We start from the raw sequence: 18,126 nt of genomic DNA, 5'->3' as shown, positions 1-18,126 counted from the left end.
CTTCACAATCCTCTGGCTTGCACCATGTCCAGGGTTGAGAAGTCCCGTTTGGTGGAGTGATTTCCTCGGCTGGTGAGTTTCACTTTGGAACAAAGATGGTTCAGTGGCAAATTCCTCTGGTTGTTTGTAATGATGGGAGAGGGAGCGGTGGGGAATGAGGACTTTGACGACCAGGAGGAAGTGTTGCTAATGACCAGAGTCAGAGAACAGAGGACAAGGGATTAAAGGAATCGAATGAAAAGCAGCACTTCTGCTCGGGACGTTCAATAACAACTGCCGAAACCCGATGTGTCGGGCAGTGTATCTGGAAAGAGAAACGGAGATAATGTTTTAAATATGGAACATTTCTGATGAAGAACTCCAGTTTCCCAGGTCTAATCAGATTACAGGCCTGGTTTGCAAAGCAGGCTTTCTGTAGTTTGAACTGCTCCAGCAAGAGAGGATGCATAACGCAGTCAGCAGGATTCGAACCTACGTGAGGAAACCCCAATGGATTTCGAATCCATCGCTTTAACCACTCGGCCATGACTACAGACAGTGCTACAGCGTGGAGCATTGACCAAATCAGCCGCGATCACATTGAAAGCTGCCACTGTCTTGATTAGTTTAATGCTTCCATCTCCTTTCATACCTTTGCTGTCATTTGTAAGGTGCGAGACACCAATGTAAAAGAAGAAAAGCCCAAAGTTAGGAAAAGATATTTGCAGCCAAATTGAGTCAAAATTATTTCTTGAAAGTAAAATCACACTTGGCAATTTGCTAGATCTCTTTGCGAACATGACAAGAATAGGTAATCAAGGGAGCTATTGATCTGAGTAATCTTGGACATGAAACAAACAAAGGTTAATGACATGTTCATTTCTTTTTCTGGCGAAGGAACTGGTCTTTCCAGATGCTCACAATGACAGAGATGTTTCCCAATTAAAGACAGCAAATAAGTCCCATCTCACGCTGACACCATCGTGAGCGCTGCTGTTTCACAATGCCACAGAGTCAGGGTCAATTCCCGCCTCAAGCAACTGAATGTGTGGAGTTTGCACATTCTCCCCGTGGCTGCGTGCGCTTGCTCTGGTTTTCTCCCACAGTCCAAAAATGTACCGGTTTGTTGAAATGGCCGCGCTAAATTGACGGATTCAAAGGAGAGGAATGCATTTGGGCTCGGGCGGGTCGGTGTGGATTTGCTGGGCCGAAGGGCCTGTTTGCACATTGTAAGTATTCTAATCTACAGTAATCAATGACCAAGGTACGGCGCACGTTGTTCGATGTGGCATATATGACTTTTCGATTGTTTTTCTACAAAGTTTCTTTACAATTCAAACGGGGGAGGAAGAAGGGAAATGAATGTCTCCCATAATTCTTGCCTTCTTTTATCATTCACAGGCGGTATTTATTCCTGTACGTTTTTTTTTACACTGTGGTTACTGTTAGTGTTCTTGTAATCCACACCGGCTGGTTTCCTCTTTCCTCAATGTTCCTCATCTCTAACTAAGCACACTTTCCATCCTTATCTCCTGAATCAAAGTAATCTGTAACCATTGCATAATTGCCACGGAAACTGGGCTTTTCACACGCCTGTGTATGTCATTTCCCAATATTAATTGATGGTTTACTGTGTTGCAGTTGCGCACGAGAAGAGGAAAACAAAATAGAGGCCGGTGGTCCTGGGTTTCAAACACACGTAATTGCAGCTAAAACGCAGATTACTGCACACAATGCGATTATGGAAGCATGCACCGAACTGTCAGGAAGCACACAATAAGTACAATACTGGATGTCATGTCAGGAACAGGACGAGAAACACAACAGAAATACGTCTCTTGGGTACTATTTTGGACGTATTTCTCAATGAGCTATCGTGTTTTACGTATGTTTCATCGGGAGTTACCTCACACAAGGAAGTAACCAGTGCTGCAGACGGTCATATAATCCGAGTTCCAAGTCCCGGAGTCAGAGACACTCAGTGCCCTGTGTGTACCTACAAGGAACAGCTGTGCATGGGGTTTACAGGGTAACTGAACTGCATGAATGCAGCTCGATGGTCGTCTGTCTGCTTCTCCTCTATAGTTTTCTGTGCAGTCCGTACGTGCAATCTTGTCAACTACGTTCGTCCGGCACAAGATGGGTATTGGTCACTTGTCACTGACAGAGGCTGTGGGTTTATGTGTTGTCATAATTCCGAGTGTAAGGAGGAATCTGGCTGTCAGTTCCCAGAAACTTACTTTAATAAATGGAAGCGTGCTTTTTAACTTGCCGCGTGGCATATACTCGTTGCAAAGTTCGTGCACTGCGAATCACGTTGCGGGACTATCCAATTTTGGCAAAGAATTTGTGTGGCAGTCACGAGTTGCCACGACCAGCTATCCCTAGTAGCAATACGGACAAATGGTAAGAACTACAAATTCGATTAGAGCAGCACAAGGTTAATCTGACAGGACAAACAGAAGGCAGCCAGAAGATTTCTGGGTGTAGGGCAATCACCCAAGGTACCTTTTCATATGAAAGTCTGTGCATCAGTAGAATCTGGGAGCAAAGTAGTCGATGTTGGTTATTCTAATTCCAGACAACTTGCGTTGTCCCCCGTTTACTCTGAAAGTGAATAGACATAGTTATTTCACGGTTATTTCGAAAGAAGATCCTGCATTGAATCTGTTCGCCGTTGTTTTGATGTTGTGGCGAAAAGGTGGCCAATCGCGATGTGAAACGTTTCTATACTTTCATTTCCTTCATTACTGTCCTGGTGAGGGAGAAAGGTGATTGGCTCTCTCGATCAGATGGGGGCACCGGCGCATTGATGGCCTAATTTAATCACGGATATACTTGGAAATGTTCACTTTTAATAGTTCGTTGTTGTGTTTTGTTTTATGATACTTGAGCACTTTCTGGGACTTGGCAATACACTTAATCTCCAGTAGGTTTGGAATTGCCTCGCTGTTATTTGTGCGAGCAGTTCATGTCAGAGACGACTCACAGTGCCTCACAGACAGCACTTAAGCTTCGGTGTGTCTGATCATGGTACTGCCTTTTCAGTTTTGATTCTGTTCCACGTTAAGAGCTTTCAGTTTTTGGATTCGCTGGAGAGCAAAGTGGGTAATGCGATATGTGAGGTATTTTTCTTCAGCCAAAATCTTTGATGGCGAACTTGGGAAAATGTCAAGAAGAATGGTCATTGGCAGCAAATATCCAGAAACCTTCACCTCTGGATCGGTTGGGCTCATCCACCCCCCAAACAAAATAGCCAAAATCGCTGGCTGAGTAACAAACAACATGCGTTTTTTTTTGCAAATGGTGTATTCAAACCGTTGCCGGTGGCTGGCGCATCTCAGACTTGTCGAGCATGGAAACAGATCCCGCAATCCAACTTGCCCTTGGTGAATAGATAACCGAAATTAATCCATACATTTCTGCCAATATTTGTGCCTTATCTCTCCCAAGTCTTCCTGTCTATACACCCATTCAGATGCCTTTGAAATGCTGTGAGTGCACCAGACTCTGCCACTAAAGGTGGCAATTCATTCCACACACACAAAAGTTCTGTGTGAAAAACATGTGTCCCTCACATCCCTTTTAAATTTTTCCTCTCTCACATTAAACGTTTGCTATGTAGATTTGAATTCGCGTGTCTTGTGAAGATTTGCTCCCTGACTATTTACTCTGTCTGCCTTCCTCATTATTTTATAAGCTTCTGTGACGCCATATCTAAGCCCTGAAGCTCCTGGGAATCTGACGAAGCCTATTCAGTTTCGTTCTCATGTCCAAGCAGTGCAAACCTTGCAAATCCTTGTAAAGGTTTTCTAAACTTACACTTGCAAGAAGTGTGTCCAGCTGCCGCACTTGTTTGACCGCGTGGCCACTCTGGAGCTGCGGGTGGACTCACTGTGGAGGGTCAGCAATTCTGGAGAGTTATGTTACCTCCCAGGTGCTCAGGCCAGGGATGTCGCCCATCGGCTGAAGAGCATTCGAAAAGGGGATCGTGAACAGTCAGTTGTCTTGGTGCATACAGGCACCAACGAAAAAAAAAACGAGATGAGGACCTGCAGGGAGAATTCAAGGAGCTAGGAGAGAAATTAAAGAGGAGGACCTCAAAAGTAGTAATCTCGGAATTACTGCCGGTGCCATGTGACTACCAGCGTAGAAAAGAATACAAAAACGGCACGGTGAACACGTGAGTTGAGGAATGGTGCTGCAGGGCGGGTTTCAGATTTGTTGGATTTTGTGACCAGTTCTGGGGAATGTGGAACTATAAGAAAATTGACGATCGACATCTGAACCAGGCAGGAACGTATGTCCTTTCGGGAGTTTTTGTTACTGCTGTTGGGGAGGTTTTATACTAATGTGGCAGGGGGCTGGGAACCACAAGAGTAAACAAGTCGGCAGTGAGGTGGAAACCGGAAACGATAAGAATCTGGAAGATAGCATTAATAATGGGAAGAGTAGGCAAAGAACTGGTGGCCTGAAATGCATCTACTTTAATGCATGGAGTATAGACAGATGAATTTAGGGCTTAGTTTGGTGCCTGGAATATGACATTATTGCGATCACAGAGATTTAGTTGAAGGAAGGGCATGGTTGGCAACCAAATGTTCTAGAATATAGATGCTTCAGACGGGACAGGGAGGGAAATAAAAGGGGAAGGAGTTGCATTGCTGGTCAGGGATGATATCATGGCTGTGCGAAAGGAGGACACCATGTAGGGCTTGGGTAGTGAGACACTATGGATGGAGCAGTGAAATAAGAAGGGTGAGGTTAGATTTTTGGGGCTGTATTACAGAGAGCGTGAGGTGTAAGAAAGAATAGTTAAACAGTTCATGGAAAGACGTAGAGGCAAGAATTTATTGTTGATTGGAGATTTCCGCATTTCCAACATTGACCGGGATACTCTTAGTGTCAGAGGTCTGGATGGGATACCATTTATAAGAAGCCTCCAGGTGAGTTTTCTGGAGCGGTATATCAATAGTCCGACGAGGGAATAGGCCATATTGGAACAGATATTGGGGAATAAACCAGGGCTGGTGATAGCAGTTGCCGTGGGTGATTTCTTTGGGAAGTGTCCAATATTCTGTAAGTTTCAGAATACTCATTGACATAGATGAGAGTGGTCCTGAGGAAAGAGTATGAAACTGGGCCAAAGCTAATTATATCAAAATTATGCAGGAGGTCGGAAATTTGGATTGGACACAGCTATTTGTAGGAAAGTCCACAGTACATATGTGTCAGGCTTTCAAAGATAGGTTAAATATAGTGCAGGATTGGCATATCCCGTTGAAGGCAAAGGATTTGAGAGGCAATATTCGTGAACTGTTGATGACAGGACAGTTGTACGACTCGCCAAGAGGAAAAGGGAAGCATACATAACGTCTCGGCAGATAACAACATACTGGTCCCTGGAGGAACATGAGAAGAGTAGGACGAGTCTTAAACGAGGAATCAAGGGCGTTAAAAGGGGTCATGAAACAACTTCACGCTAGCACAATTAAGGAGAATCCTAAAGCCTATTATTCATATATAAGAAGCAAGCGGGTAACCAGAGAAAGAATTGGTCCACTAAAGGAAAATTAAAGAAGGCTGCATGTCAAATCTGAGAGAGTGGGTATGATTCTGAATGATTATTTTGCATCAGTGTTCACTGAGGAGAGGAAAATGATGAATGTTGAGTCTACAGGAAGACATTTGATTAATCTGGATCATGTTGACATAACTAGGGAAGCTGTGTAGGGCAGGCTAGGAGTAATTAATATGGACAAATCCCCAGGAACGGATGGGATCTATTCCTGGTTTCTGAGTGATGTGAGAGAGGAAATAGCTGGGGCCCTGACAGATATCTTCGTGGCATCCTTCAGCACAGGTGTGGTTCTGGCCGACTGGAACGTTGCTCATATTGTCCCCTGTAAAAGAAGGATAGTAGGGATATTCCGGAAAACTACAGAGCAATGGGCCTAACATCAGTGTTGGGAAAGTTTCTGGAGAAGGTACTGAGGGATAGGATCTATTCATATTTAGAAAATAATGTGCATATCAGTGAGAGGCATAGAGTTTTTCGGGGAAGTGCCCAAGTTGATAGATGAAGGAAAGGCTGTTGATGTCATATACATGCACTACAGTAAGGAGTTAGATAAGGTTCCCCATGGTAACCAAATACAGAACGTAAAGTGACATGGTGTGCAGGGTGTTCTAGACAGGTGGGTAAAGAATTAGTTGAGCAATAGGAGACAGAGTGGCAGTTGAATGGAGTTTCTGGAAATGGAGTAAGATGACCAGTAGTGCTCCACAGGGGTCAGTGTTGCGGTCACTGTTGTTTGTGATATACTTAAATGATCTGGAAAAGAGCACTGTTGCAATGATCAGAAAGTTTGCAGATGACACGAAGATTTCTGGACTAGCAGAAATTATAAGTGACTATTAAAGAATACAGGAGGAGAGAGATATACTGGAAAATTGGCGGAAAGGTGGCAGCTGGAGTTCAAAACAGACAAATGTGAGGTGACACATTTTGGTCAGTCTAATTCTAGATGGGGTTATACAATGAACAGAAGAGCTTTGGGGGAAAAAAAGTTGATGGATAGAGAGTTCTGTGAGTGCAGGTCCAATATACACTGAAGGTTGCTGCTCAGGTGGATAGAGTGGTCAAGCAGGCATAGAATATGCTTCGCTTCATTGGACGGGGTATTGAATAAAATGGCTGGTAAGTCATGTTAAAATAGAACAATACATTGGTCTGGCCACACTTAGAATACTGTGTAAATTTCTGGTCGCCACATTACCAAAAGGATGTGGACGCTTTGGAGAGGGCGTGTAAAAGGTTTAAGCGGATGTTGCCTCATATGGATGGTGCAATCGAGGAAGAGAGGTTGAGTAGGTTAGGTTTGTTTTCATTAGAAAAAAGGAAAGTTTGAGGGAGACCTTTTTGAGGTTTACAAACTCATGAAGGGTACAGAGAGGGTAGATCGAGAAAAGTTTTATTTCCCAGGTTGAAGGATTAAATACCGAGAGCTCACGGTTTCGCGGTGAGAGGTAAAAGGTTTAAGAGGGATACACGCAGCAACTACTTGACACAGCGGGTGGTGGGTGTCTGGAAAGCGTTCCTAGCAGAGACGGGAGAGGTAATCACGGTAAATACATTTAAGAGGCGTCTGGACAGATGCATGAGCAGGTGGGGAGCAGAGGGATACAGATGTTTAGGAATTGGGTGACAGGTTTAAACAGTAGATTTGGATCGGCTCAGGCTTGAATGGATGAAGGGCCTGTTCCTTGTCTGTACATTTTTTAAAATCTTTCTTCTTAAATTACGCCCATTGCATTACAAAATTTGCGAGGTCGAAGTGCAGAAAGTGAATCCATGCTGAAACACTGGTCATAACAAATGTGAGTGCTGGTTTTTGTGCGGTAGCATGGTCGAGCGGTCTAATATGCTGGATTTTTTTTAAGCTTCAGTTTCTATCGAATCGTGGCTTCGAATACCAGCATTGTCAGTGAGCAACTATGTGGAGATGTATGTGAGAGAACTGCGCGTGTGTGGATGCCTTTTAATTTGAGTGTTTGCAGCTCCTCAGTGTGCTTACCCTCTCGGTGATAAAATCAGCGACTATCTCTGAAAACAACGCAAGTTCCTGCTGTCCGACAGATCCTCATATCCCGTCGATAACTTTGCTTTTGGATATCTGCGTTGCCAGTTTCTGTATCTCAAATGGTCAGCGCAGTTGGCTGAAATGTTGGTGGTTCGAGCCCACCCAGGGAATAAGCCTCAAATATTTCAGCACAAGCATTTACCCCGACCATGTATTGACATTGGAACCGGGAAAACTCATCCATTATTCACCCCAGGTCCGCAGGGAGTAAGACGTTTTCACGCAACAGAATACGACATCACTTTCTCCAAGCTCCCGATGTCAACAGAAAGCGGCCATTGCAGCTTCAATCAGCGACTTTCTGCCAAGCCATGGGAAACAACTCGTGGAAACTCCTTCCTTCGTAACAGCTGGAAGGAGCAAAACTTTCACTTGAAATTGGAAAGGGCTTCACGACATTGGAATGTTGCTCCAGTGATATAAATAAAACTTCTGGAACTTGGAACGTGTTATAAATAAAACTTCTGACTTGAAAATAAGAAGTAGTAAAGGTGTTAGGTAGAAAGAACAAAGAAAGTGTTGATGGAGACGACTCTGTCTCGTCAGCAAATGGGAAATGCCCAAAACTGTAAACGGAAATGATTGGGTTTCCTTAGGTAATTTCCCGACTGATTTACTGTCTGCCAGAGAGATTGGAAATCACATCTGCGACATAAAGGTGAGGGTAAAAATATGAAGATATTAAGGTTGAACCTTAAATCCTGGACAAGTGTGGAATAGATTGTAATGCTTTGAAGGAATAACTGAAGTGAAAGGTGTGAATGATATTTTTGTGATGAGGAAGAATTAACTGGATCCAAACAAATTGCTGATGAATTATGCTCGCAATGTAACAGCAAACTAATCCACAGCGCACCGTGCTTGGTTAGCTCAGTCGGTGCAGTGTGAGATGCTTAATCTGAGGCTGGTGGGTGCAAGCCTCACAATGGGCGCTTTCACTGCGTAATACAATTCCGGCTCTTCGTTCCACGTGCAGTATTGCAACCCTTTCGCAGGGGAATGTTCTTGCTGCTTTCATTGACACATCTGTCCGCCTGCTTTTGATCACACATCGGTTTCTGAGTGAACACTGTTTCCATTTTACTGGTGGCGCCAGAGACAACTTTATCAGTGCAGCCGAAAATACAATGAATGATGTCCGTTTGAAAACGTGAGGTTCCAAACCAACCGTGCACCACCCAAAGTGTTCAAATGAACGGAAAGCGAATGGCCACTTGCGAGTGGTCTGACAGAGACGGATCAATGTCACATGGGCCCTGAACCAATTTTCATTGATTCAGATTGTTCTGATGGAATCCGAAGGGTACTCTCCCTCAACGTTTTGCAATTGTTCTTCTTGTGTTTAACGTAACGAACAGTATATTGTCAGTAACGAGAGTGGAGGTGCGGCAGGATCGTGAGGTTTCAGTGTGGGACATCGACACAGTAAGTCAAATAACCCCAGAGCACGAGAGAGCTATTTGTTCCAGGATCACTGCCATCTTCTGTTTCTAAACCAACAAATGAAATTACTGGAAACTCTCAGCAGGTCTGGTAGCATCTTGGAAATATAAATCGATTTAAGACTTCGGGACTAGTGGCATTTCTTTTCCATGTCCATCTCCACCTGCTTTTGCACACTCTTCATTTTTATTGAATGTCTCCTGACTTCCAACTTTATATTCAGCTTCTCTCTTATTACTTCCTCTCCAACCATTTTCTCAGTCTCCAATTTTGTATCAGAAATGTTCCATCTTTCACATTGCCCAGGACTTCGAACTGAACAAATAACTCTGTTTCTATTTCCTTACATAGCAGATGGCCACAGACTGGAAGGCAGTGTTGTTCCGAAAACTCATCCATGATTTACCCCGAGTCCACAGGGAGCAAGACGGTTACACGCAGCAGAATACGACACCATGTTCTCCAATTCCCCCGATGCCAACTGAAAGCGGCCACTGCAGCTTCAATAAGGGCTTCCTGCCAAACCCTGGGACTCAGCTCGTGGAAACTCCTTTCTCATTAAATGCTCTTCCCGTGGGAAAGGAACAAAACTTCCATTTTAAATTGGAAACGGCTTCAGGAGATTGGAAGGTTGTTCCTGTTCTTGGAACGTGTTATAAACAAAACTCCTGTCTTGAAAATAAGAAGTGGTAAACGTTTTAGGCAGGAAGAACGAAGAAAATTTTGATTGTGAGGACTCTGTCTCGTCAGCAGATGGGAAATTTCCAACACTGTAAACGGAAATGATTTGGTTTTCTAAGGTAATTTTCCGACTGATTTGCTGTCTGCCAGATTGACTGGAAATCACTTCGTATGAAAATATTAGGGGTGAATCTTAAATGCTGGGACAAGTGTTAAATAGATTGTAATGTTGTGAAGAAATAACAAAAGTGAAAGATGTGAATTATGTTCTTTGTGATTGGGAGGAATGAGCTGGATCTTTGCAAATTGCTGTGCCAGGTAAATTATGCTCAGAATGAAATAGCCAACTAATTCGTCGTGTGCCAAGCCTGGATATCTCAGTTCGATGAAATATGAGGTGTTTAATCATAGAGTCGTGCGTCCAAGCCCCATAATAGTCGTTTTCACTGTTTAATAGAGTTCCAGCTGTTCGTTCCACATGCAGAATTGCAAACCAACGCTGGTGGAGCATTCTTGTTGCTTTCGTTGACACATATGTCCTACTGCTTTGATCACATGTCGGTTTCTGAGTGAAAGCTGTCTGCACTTTACTGGAAACGCCAGAGACAACTTTATCGGTGCAGCTGAAAATACTATGAATGATGTCCATTTCAAAACGTGAGATTCCACTACATCCGTGCACCAACCAAAGTGTTCAAAGACACAGAAAGCGAATGGCCATTTGTTCGTGGTCTGACAGAGACGGCTTAATGTCTCATGGGTCCTGAACTTCAATTAACTGATTCAGAATGTGCTGATGGAACGGAACGGAGCTCTCCCTGAACGTTTTGCAATTGTTCTTGTTGTGTGCTCATGTAAGTTTATGTATGAACAGTTTATTGCCAGTAACGAGGTAGGGGGTGGGGAAGGATTCTGAGGATTCAGTGTGGGACAAACGTGATCTGATTGAACGGGTAATTCAAATATTCCTAGAACATGGGAGAGCTGATTGGTCCAGGATCACTCCCATCTTCTGTTTCAGAATCAACAAATGAAATTGCTGGAAACTCTCAGCAGATCCGGTCGAATCTTGAAAATGAAAACCGAATGAGATTTCGGGACGGATAAACTTCTTTTTCCATCTCCATGTCCCTCTGCCATTCTACAAACTTCCTTTTTAATGAATTTGTCCTGACTTCAAACTTTATATTCAGCTTCACCTTTATTGCTTCCTCTCCAAACATTTTCCCAGTCTCTAAAATTGTATCATGCTTGTTCTATCTCTCACTTTGCCCAGGACTTCCAACTGAACAAATAACTCTGTTTCTATTTCCTTAGAATCCAGGTGGCCAGATATTGGAAGACATAGGAGGACGGTTAGAGCTCTCAGAATATCCAGTCTGCTCCGCCATTCGATCTTGGCTAATATCCTTCTTAACCCCATTCTCCAGTCCTCTCCCTGAATACTTACTCCCCAGTTTTAGGATCCAGTCTTTTTCCTAGAGTGGGTCCTATTCCGTCCCAAAACCCTCCACATGTGTTGGCAGCTGTTACACCGTGTCTACGTGTCATCAATCTCAGTTTCGGTGATTCTCGGCAAACACGAACTGTTCTGAGCAGCTCGATCGGGTCTCTGGCCCCACTGTGATTCTGTGGGGGAGCAGTCATCATCTTCATCTCCGACAGAAATGATCGGCGCTTCAAAAAAAACGGTCAGAAAGAAAGATAGGCTTGTGTGTCAAGATATGTGGAGGTAATTGCTTTCTGACCTGGTCAGTAAACCTTACTCTGTATATTCCCGCACATTCAAGCTGGCGAAAGGGAATATAAGTCCAATTAATTGCCATCTAAGCTTTTATTCGATATATATTCTTCCTTGCTCTAAATATGCAGGGATGTTTCCAGCACTGATGGTCACCATTTCTAAGAGTGCATGCCGCGAGCCCTGATATTTTCTGGAGAGTAGCAGTATCAGTTTGTGCGAAAGTGGCCCAGTACCAAGCTTAGAAGAAACATTGTTGTTCCCTCTTTACGGACGACAGTCTTTCATATCATGATTGATGGGGCTTTGTTGCATACTCATCAGCAAGCCTTGTTTTGAATTTACTCACCCAATACTACTGTAGCGGTGGAGAGAATATAATTCCGAATACCTGCTGCGTGAATTTCATTTTCAAATTTCTATTCGCAGTGGTCCTTCATATGTGGCGATGTTTAAATCACTGCTGGCCATCCTGTTTAAGAGTGCAGTTACATATGTTCCTCTGTCGTGGCGCTGCAGGGAAAATTGTCTGTGCCTTTTAAGCCAATATTTCCTGGATATTTCAACATGGTATTCTTTATTTTTTCATTCATGTCCACTTTAAGGACACTGTTACCGGGCAATGATCCTTTCTGTAACAACAGTACCGCATTTGCTTTACATGCGAAGGTGTCCCGGATCAGTAACAAGGAGAGCATTCATTTCCTTCTATCACAGGGAACACTGGATTCATGATGTTAGTCTCTGTCAAATGCATCCGAAAATGTGCTCTGAAAGTTTCATTTGAATGCTGTCTAGCGTTTCTCAACGTGTGTCAACCAAAACCAGAAATCCTCAATCATAGTTTGGAGCAGTTCACATATTCGAGTTTTGAAGCAGCAGACACGGATACAGTTCATTCACAATGAAAAGATTTACAGGCACAGATGAACTATCGACTCTTGTTCTCTTATTGTTACTAATATTACCGTGTGGCCTGAAGTCTAAGCCATGTTGTAACTGAAAATGAGGAAATCACAGACAGGCTGCCGAATGACAGTATGTATTTTGTTTTCTTGTTCTCGCAGAGTTCCAGGAAAGTATGACAGCTAGGGAGAGGAATGCAAGTCACGTGCAGCTCTGGTGAAACACCTTCTGTCTGATTCAGTCATCAACAAGAAACGTGAATGTGACTAAAGCGGGAAACCTTTTCACAATCGAACAAAGAGCAATCACGAACAGTGACCACCTCTTTGACATCTCAGATCGCCTTTGACCTTCCCTGAATATGTATAGAAACTAATTTTTGCACACCTCAAAGTGAGAACTGTTTCATTTACCGACAATAAGTGAGTCACATGTCCTTGAATCCCACATATGTTTCCAACTCAGCTTGCAACCAGGTGGCAGTTGCTCTTGGCTCTGCTGGATAATGCACTATTATGGAGAAATAAAATGAAAGTTGGAACTCTTATTGGCTCTGGGTTTCGAATACTCTTGCTACGTGTTCTGCCATTCTCGGATTCCAATGCTAAACCAGTTTTTCAGTTCATCTGAGCAGCAGGAGAGTCGGCGTTTCTGGCAGGAGCAGAATTCATCATCTCCAGTGATCACTTTATCTGAGGAGAGAGAATGAGCAAAGTTTCACACAGCGACTAATCGGAATTGCATTCCGTTTCAGCATGGCAGCAGATATGGGCTAGCAAATTCAAAGCCATATTTACTGATGAGAACAACAAGCACGACCGCTCAGATAGAGCAATTCCTTCCCACTGCTTATTCTGCAGAACTGGTGCAGTTGCTGTAAGTATGCTGCAGGTTATCATCAGGTACATGCTCTTGGGTTTCCGGTTTTGGCCTGTGTGCTCGCGTGGCTGAGCAAGCTGAGACACTGATTTCAGATTCCACTTCTTAACAAGGCTTGTGTTTGTATCCCTGCGCGGCCACGTGTGCTCATGGATTAAGCTGGCAACGTTTTGCAGGGATGAGCTGTGTTAAAGTTGAACAGAAAAACAAAAACAGTCATTTCTTCGAACCCGGCTGTGATGTGGCACAGCAGAAAACAACCAACATGTCAGTGCCCACGCTGGTTTCCCCTTCTGCTGCAGTTGTCACGTTCCCCTCCAGCTGAAAGGCCACCATCATAATATGCGAATCAAAAACAGGCTGCGCGAATCTTTCATATTCCAGACAATTTGCATTTTTCACCGTTTCTCTGAAAGTGAATGGAGATATATCTTTCCCTGTTGATGTGAAATTAGGTTCTACATTAAATCTGCTCGCAGTTTTCTGTTGTGGTTGCAAAAAGGAGGGAAATTGCGATATGAAACTTGGTTTCTTTTCCCTTAATTTCCTTAATTTCTGTCCTGATGAGAGAGGCTGGTGATTGGTCCTCTCGATCTGGTGGAGGCATCAGCCCAATTGTTCACCTCATCTAATCGAGACTGTAATTGGTAATCTTCACTTTTCATGGTTCATTGTTAGTCAGTTCTGATTCATGTTACTTGAGCATTTCCTGGAAGTATTGGTGCTCTAAGGCGCCAGTACGTTGAAAGCACCATTTGGAATTGCGTCACTGCAATTTGTGTGAGCAGCTCATGAACCAGACGACTCGCTCTGCCTCACAGACAGCAATCATGAGTCCGTGCGTCTGAAAATATGTTCTCTTTGTCAGTTCTGCTTCTGTTCATGAATTGTCAGTTTTTGGTTTCGCTGGAGACACACACACAGACAAAGACCCACATGCACAAATATATTTTGTGTGGTGAATTTTTTTGGTACTTTCAGAGTTACATTGCACTTTGCTCAGAAACCACATACATTCATGTAGAACTCTGAGCTCAAAACCTGCATTAAATCATGTAAAACTCTGTTATCTCACTTTTTGGATTGGAATCAATCTAAACATCAGGTCATAGACAGAGAACACAGGGGGCTAACACCTTCAACATATTGTCTAGCTATTACCATTGTTAACAGCTAACCCGAGAATGCAACTTTAAAAAAAAAGTTTTGTGATTTACACATAGAATACAGTGATAGTTTCACTTCTTTCAACAGATTAATGGCTTAACAGACAATCAATTCTTCAATGTATAATTTCAGTTACATCACACTGCAAATTTTTGCTATAAATTCTGTGTTACGATCGAGCCGTCCACCTGATGAAGGAACATCGCTCCGAAAGCTAGTGTGCTTGCAATTAAACCTGTTGGACTATAACCTGGTGTTGTGTGATTTTTGACTTGTACACCCCAGTCCAACACCGGCATCTCCGAATCACAACTTATTCCCCTCAGCTTGCAAGTGTTCCCTTAGAAACTGCAGCTTTTGGAAACGTATTACTGGGACAAAGTCATTGCTCAATGTGATGGGATGCACCATCAATCCCTAATTACTCGAGAGATTGCGATTTTGAGTTACTCCGCAGAACCCTGGATGTCCTCAGTAGTGGGGAACAGGCATGATGGCATGAGGCAAGGATTTAGACGTAGTGACATTTAAGAAACAGCGAAATATTTTCAACTGGGAAACGCGAGAACCTTTGAGGGGTAATTGCGGTGATAGCTTTCACTTGTATTTGCTGCCATTGTCCTTCCAGACAGATGCTGATCGATCACTGAATTGTTCTGGCAGGATCCGTGTGTGTTTTCTGCGTGCAACCAGGATTTAGTTTTCATTCGGATAATTCACAAGAAGAGAATTAAATCTTCATTTCCTGACTGGGAATGAAAGCCTGTTCTGGGCAATGCAAACTCAGACTCGTTTGCAGGAATGTCCATTGATACTGCAGTAGCCTTTGGGACCTGTACAAACTCTAGTGCCTGCTCTTCACGTCCTGGATAATCGTCTTCGTCAGCAGTGTTTCTCTCTCCAAGTTTCCAAATCGGTTCATATTATCAACCTTGGTTTCAATGTGAAGAAGGCAATGCTGTGATAATCGGCTGTTGTTCAGCAGATATACTGCAGCAAGTTAAGTAAAGACTGATGCTAACACGAGCTCGTTTTGAGCTGCGCTGATGTGTTGGCAGCAAGAAAGGCAACGTTCAACTCACCTCATTCCGGATGACGGGCTCGAAATGACCAGTGGTTTCTCGCTGAATTAGTTCAGGCTCTGGAATGTAAAAAACTTCAAGTATGAAAGTAAAGTGAAAGGAAATGTTTCACAGAGTGGGGCATTCCAAGTGAAACAGTGGTGGTGATTATGTTTGCTGATTTTTCACCTTGTGAATGCTGTTTCCCTGATGTGGACGTTTACATTACCTATATACAAACTGTAACAGCCAGACCTGGTCTTTGGGTCAGTGACGGAATTGGTAACACGCCTGATGTCGAATTAGGGGATTGTCGGTTCGCATTTAAAATCACGAGGAGGCAGCATGCTAGTCCATTCCTGTTGTCTGTCAGGAACGGAAGGGTTTGGGTTTTCGAATTTACAGTTTCTTTCGTCCAATTCAAATTCTAGCTCAGATCAACGTCGCTCATTGTCTATAGAACTGGCTTTGGTTTAAACAAAAGCTGCCTTTTGGCGGTTGAACTTGCATGTTGGAGCGGACATCTGAAGTGAAGCTCAAGGAGCTGGTCAAATCCTGAGAACTCTGCCACTCTTGAGGAATGCGTCTGTGTGTCTCTTTCTGTGGGAGACACGACGTGGGTAATAACACAGTGTTACTATGTCAAACTTCAATCCATTTGTTGTGTCATCTCAGATCAAAGCGAGAACCTCACTGCCATTTGCACTGGAAACATCAGAACACATAAGGTTATGGACCAAAGCTGGAAACTGGGAATAGAATAGATGAATGTCTTTAAACCAGACTGCTCCATGGGCCAAATGGGATTTTCCATTCTGCAAAACTTGAAGACGAGTAGAAACCAATCTGCAGTGAAACTGATCAGAAATGAAATTGAAAATCCATTTCATTGAGAATAAGTGCAAGAGCGTCTGTCTTCATTCCGTGTATTCTTGTAGTTAGGATTTGGAACTCTAACCGCAATAGTGTTGGTTTTATACTCGGACAGGGAATGCATGTTTTATTGTGCAAATATATCGTGGTTAAGTATTTCTTACCACTGGTCCGAACCTGGTAATGCAGGTTATCAAATATCAAAAAGATACAGGTTTTGGAAATATGAACTAAAACCGAGAATTGACAGAGAAACCCGCTACAACTGGCAACTTCTGTGGAGAGAAACAGGTTTTTTTTTTCTTAAGATGGACAGGAAACAGGTTAGTTATAGATTTCTAGGTTATACTGTTGGGAAAATGATAATCTTACCTGTCGAATCAGGATATTTATCAAAATCAGTCTTGAGCTTTCAAACATCGAATTTACAATCTTAAAAGGACTTAATCAGCTATCATGCTACTTTCATTCTCCTGAGCTGGTGGAAGGCTATGTTTTATTGGCTACATTTCCTTTTAGTTCCCATTATTTAGCAGTCACGCCGGATGGAGAATTGTTTCTTTCAGTGTCTGCCTCATTATGTGTCTTTGTTTTTTCTATATTTGTCTCTCTATCCTCCTGGGCCTTTTTCACATTCTCCGACTCTCTGGCTGTCCATCTCCCTCAATTCCCATTTCTGCTCTTGAAAAAGCCTGACATTCAGAGACAGTTTGAGATTCGAACTGCTGAGAGGCTTTCTGACGCCTAGCTGGAGTCGGTCGAAGTAGTCTCACATTCTCTGTATAATGCGTCTGTCACTTCGATCTGAGGCAAGGAGACATTTCTTCCTCAAAATCTAAAGACCCTTTGGAAGTTAAAGTTGATTTCCTTATCCAACAGAAAAAGAAAGTAATTACATGATAGCTGGAGAAGAATAAGGATGCATTTACTGTTGGTGTCCAACGAATGAATGGTGACAGCAGAGAATGAGGGTGATCATGTCGTGGTGTCAGTGCCATTACCACAACATTTCCCGGGAATGCTGCAGTGTCTCCTGCCTCACCACTTAATTTCCACAAAACTGGGAATGAAGGAATGAGAATAAGAGGATGAGAAGCAGACGTGCTTGGGGAACTGCGGGAAGAATCTCCAGGTTAAAATAGTAGTTGAAAAGAGCAACCTACACTACTGGATTTAAACCAGGAAAATGAAGCCAGAATGCGAAATCAGAATGTCCAGCAATTCAAACAGGAAACTTGAGATAAATAAGGATCTTTCAATACAATGAGCAGGCACCAGTGTGATGGGAGCTGCTTTCACCAGCTAAGCCATGGCGCCACGTTAAAAGTCAGATTTCTCGTCCATATGTGCAATGCCTGAACCACTTGATCACAGGAATTCGAAAACGCGTTTTCTGTATTAATGTTGCTCAGTATGAATGGCAATCAACCTCTGCTTGTGCAAAAATAGACGTTTCAATGCTGAGCATGCCCCACTAAAAAGGCACAGAAAAAGACAGTATCCTCTTGCTTTGGCATCCAACAGATATTTTCGTCTGTTTAAACTGACAGAATAAAGAGGATGTGCTCATCTCCTCTCACGTCCCATTAACCACGTTAATACACACGCAGGGATTTTCAAACCAAGATGATCAGGCTCATTGTTGTGAATTGACAGCAGTGATGTGTGAGTCATTGCGAACAGTGAGCAATAAATGCTGAACCAATAGCACTGACACTGAGCCTTGCACCATCAGCTCCACACTCACATCTTG

At 43.2% G+C, this 18,126-nt stretch overlaps 1 non-coding gene across 1 annotated transcript; it reads right to left on the bottom strand.

Moving 5' to 3' along the window:
* Positions 1 to 450: 450 nt before the first annotated feature.
* trnas-cga (transfer RNA serine (anticodon CGA)) lies at positions 451 to 532 on the bottom strand. Its single transcript has one exon. It is a non-coding gene; the product is annotated as a tRNA-Ser (tRNA).
* Positions 533 to 18,126: the final 17,594 nt, after the last annotated feature.

This window comes from Chiloscyllium punctatum, chromosome 27 (assembly GCF_047496795.1).
Source record: "Chiloscyllium punctatum isolate Juve2018m chromosome 27, sChiPun1.3, whole genome shotgun sequence".
Taxonomy (NCBI): Eukaryota; Metazoa; Chordata; class Chondrichthyes; order Orectolobiformes; family Hemiscylliidae; genus Chiloscyllium; species Chiloscyllium punctatum.
Note: the sequence above shows the minus strand (reverse complement) of the source record. Positions and strands in the feature narration are given on the sequence as shown.